We start from the raw sequence: 4,099 nt of genomic DNA, 5'->3' as shown, positions 1-4,099 counted from the left end.
ATTTGACTACGGCCGGTCCTTGTTGAAGGTTAAAATAGCAAACTTGACGAAACACCGTTGTGGTTTTGATGTGTAGGTAAGAACGGTTCTTGCTAGAATCCCGTAGCAGCCACGTAAAACTTGCAACAACAAAGTAGAGGACGTCTAACTTGTTTTTGCAGGGCATGTTGTTATGTGATATGGTCAAGACATGATGTGATATACGTTGTTGTATGAGACGATCATCTTTTGTAAGTTATCGGCAACTGGCAGGAGCCTTATGGTTTTTGCTTTATTGTATGAAATGCAAAAGCCATGTAATTGCTTTACATTATCACTATGTGTCAGCGATAGTTGTAGAAGCAATAGTTGGTGAGACGACCATGACACTATGATGGAGATCAAGGTGTCAAGCCGGTGATGATTGAGATCATGACGGTGCTTTGGAGATGGAGATCAAAGGCACAAGATGATGATGGCCATATCATCACATAATTTGATTGCATGTGATGTTTATCTTTTATGCATCTTATTTTTCTTAGTACGGCGGTAATTATAAGATGATCCCTTACTAAAATTTCAAGGTATAAGTGTTCTCCCTGAGTATGCACCGTCGCGACAGTTCACCGTGCTGAGACACCACATGATGATCGGGTGTGATAAGCTCTACGTTCACATACAACGGGTGCAAGACAGTTTTGCACATGCGGAATACTCGGGTTAAACTTGACGAGCCTAGCATGTACAGACATGGCCTCGGAACACTGGGGACCGAAAGGTCGAACGTGAATCATATAGTAGATATGATCAACATAGAGATGTTCACCATAGAAGACTACTCCATCTCACGTGATGATCGAACATGGTTTAGTTCGTTTTGATCACGTGATCATTTAGATGACTCGAGGGATGTCTATCTAAGTGGGAGTTCTTAAGTAATATGATTAATTGAACTTAATTTATCATGAACTTAGTCCTGATAGTTTTTGCATATCTATGTTGTAGATCAATGGCCCGTGCTTTTGTTTCCTTGAATTTTTATGCGTTCCTAGAGAAAACAAAGTTGAAAGATGATGGTAGCAACTACACGGACTAGGTCCATAACTTGAGGATTATCCTCATTGCTACACAGAAGAATTATATCCTTGATGCACCTCTAGGTGTGCCACTGATGACCCACAAGTATAGGGGATCAATTGTAGCTCTTTTCGATAAGTAAGAGTGTTGGACCCAACGAGGAGCAGAAGGAAACGACAAGTAGTTTTCAGTAGAGTAATGTCTGCAAGTGCTGAAATTGTAAGTAGCGTAGTAATTTGATAGCAAGAGAATTTGTAACGAGCAAGTAACGATAGTAGTTACAAAAGTGCAGCAAGGTAGCCCAATCCTTTTGAGGCAAAGGACAGGCCAAAACAGTCTCTTATGATAAGCAAAGCGTTCTTGAGGGTACACAGGAATTTCATCTAGTCACTTTCATTCTGTTGATTTAATTCGTGTTCGCTACTTTGATAATTTGATATGTGGGTGGACCGGTGCTTAGGTGTTGTTCTTACTTGAAAAAACCTCCTACTTATGATTAACCCTCCCGCAAGCATCCGCAACTACGAGAAAAGTATTAAGAATAAACTCTAACCATAGCATTAAACTTTTGGATCCAATCGGTCCCTTACGGAATAGCGCATAAACTAGGGTTTAAGCTTCTGTCACTCTTGCAACCCATCATCTAATTGCTACTCCACAATGCATTCCCTTAGGCCCAAATATGGTGAAGTGTCATGTAGTCGACGTTCACATGACACCACTAAGGGAATAACAACATACATACTATCAAAATATCGAACACATATCAAATTCACATGATCACTTGCAACATGATTTCTCCCGTGACCTCAAGAACAAAAGTAACTACTCAGAAATGATAAACATGCTCATGATCAGAGGAGTATTAAATAGCACAATGGATCTGAACATATAATCTTCCACCAAATAAACCATATAGTAATCAACTACAAGATGAAATCAACGCTACTAGTCACCCACGAACACCAATCTATAGTTCCGGTAACAAGATTGAATACAAGAGATGAACTATGGTTTGAGATGAGATGGTGATGTTGAAGATGTTGATGGAGATTGCCCTCCCCAAGATGGGAGAGTTGTTGGTGATGATGAGGACGATGATTTCCCCTCTCGGGAGGGAAGTTCCCCCGGCGGAATCGCTCCGCCGGAGGGCAAAAGTGCTCCTGCCCAAGTTTCGCCTCGAGACGGCGACGCTCCGTCCTGAAAGTCCTCTCCTTATTTTTTTTCTTAGTCAAAATGACTTATATACCAGAAGATGGGCACCGGAGGTGGGCCTGGGTGAGCACAACCCACCAGGGCGCGCCTGGGCTCCCTGGCGCGCCCAGGTGGGCTATGCCCACCTGGTGTGCCCCCTCTAGTAGTTATTTGCTCCAATAATTCTTAAATAATCCATAAAAAATCTCAGTGAAGTTTCAGCTTGTTTGGAGTTGTGTAGAATAGGTGGCCTGACGTACCTTTTCCAGGTCCAGATTTCCAGCTGCCGAAATTCTCCCTCTGGGTGTGTACCTTGCAAATTATGAGAGAAAAGGCATTAGAATTACTCCAAAAAGCATTATTATGGATAAAAACATCTTAACAGTAAGAAAACATGATGCAAAATGGACGTATCAACTCCCTCAAGCTTAGACCTTGCTTGTCCTCAAGCGAAAACCAAAATCGAAAAACATGTCCACATGCTTTGAGAGAGAAGTGTCGATAAAAACAAAATACGGGCATAGAAGCATCATGTTGATTATTATAATAGCAACAAATTTAAACATATGAATTTTATCATAGAAATTTTATCATATACTTCTCATGAGTAAGTAACAGTTCATCACACAATCGAAGTATAAAGCAAAAACTCTATTAGAAACCAACAAACTATGTTCTCAGTCAACTTTGCAACTACAATTCATCATCTTTTCAGGAAGGGTCACGTGTCGGAGCCTTTAGGCAAGTCCACATACTCAACCATCATATAGTCTTCTATGATTGCTAACACTCATCGCGTACACATGAGCAAAACGTTTCAACCGGACACATAGAAAGATAGGGGCTTATAATTTTGCCTCCCAACAATTCACCTCAAGAGTGATGTCAATGATAATAACTCATGCTATCTATATTCAACTGGACATATGTGCCTAGATCTTTCCTCACCACATGATACTTGCCAAAGGAGAAAAATAAAAAGGAATAGAAGGAAAATTTGACTCTTTGCATAAAAGTAAATACATAAAAAATAAATAAAAGATAGGCCCTTCGCAGAGGGAAGTAATGACCCGCAAGTATACGGGATAGTTGTAGCCTCTTTCGATAAGTAAGAGTGTTGAACCCAACGAGGAGCTAAAGGTAGAACAAATACTCTCTCAAGTCCTATCGGCCACTGATACGACTCTACGCACGCTTGACGTTCGCTTTACCTAGAACAAGTATGAAACTAGAAGTACTTTGTAGATGTTGTTGGATAGCTTTGCAAGATAATAAAGAACATGTAAATAAAAAGTAGGGGCTGTTTAGATAAAGATGCAATAAAGTAAGTATTAGTAGAGAGCTTTTTTGTTACGAGAAAGTTATTTGTCCAAGGCAATCGATAACTAGACCGGTAATCACTATTGCAATTTTATTTGAGGGAGAGGCATAAGCTAACATACTTTCTCTTCTTGGATCATATGCACTTATGATTGGAACCCTAGCAAGCGTCCGCAACTACTAAAGATCATTAAGGTAAAACCCAACCATAGCATTAAAGCATCAAGTCCCCTTTATCCCATGCGCAAACAACCTACTTACTCGGGTCTGTGCTTCTGTCCACTCACGCCACCCACCATAAGAAAACCATAAACATATTGCAAACCCTACAGTGGGGATCCCTCATGCTTGCGCGACACAGAGAGCACCATAGGACAGCACCAATAATAAAACATGCAACTCAAACAAATCACGATCATCAATTAACCCATAGGACAAAACGGATCTACTCAAACATCATAAGATAGCCATACATCATTGGGAAATAATATATAGCATTGAGCACCATGTTTAAGTAGAGATTACAGCG

Source organism: Triticum aestivum, chromosome 7B, assembly GCF_018294505.1.
Source record: "Triticum aestivum cultivar Chinese Spring chromosome 7B, IWGSC CS RefSeq v2.1, whole genome shotgun sequence".
NCBI lineage: Eukaryota > Viridiplantae > Streptophyta > Magnoliopsida > Poales > Poaceae > Triticum > Triticum aestivum.
This window is presented reverse-complemented; position numbering follows the sequence as displayed.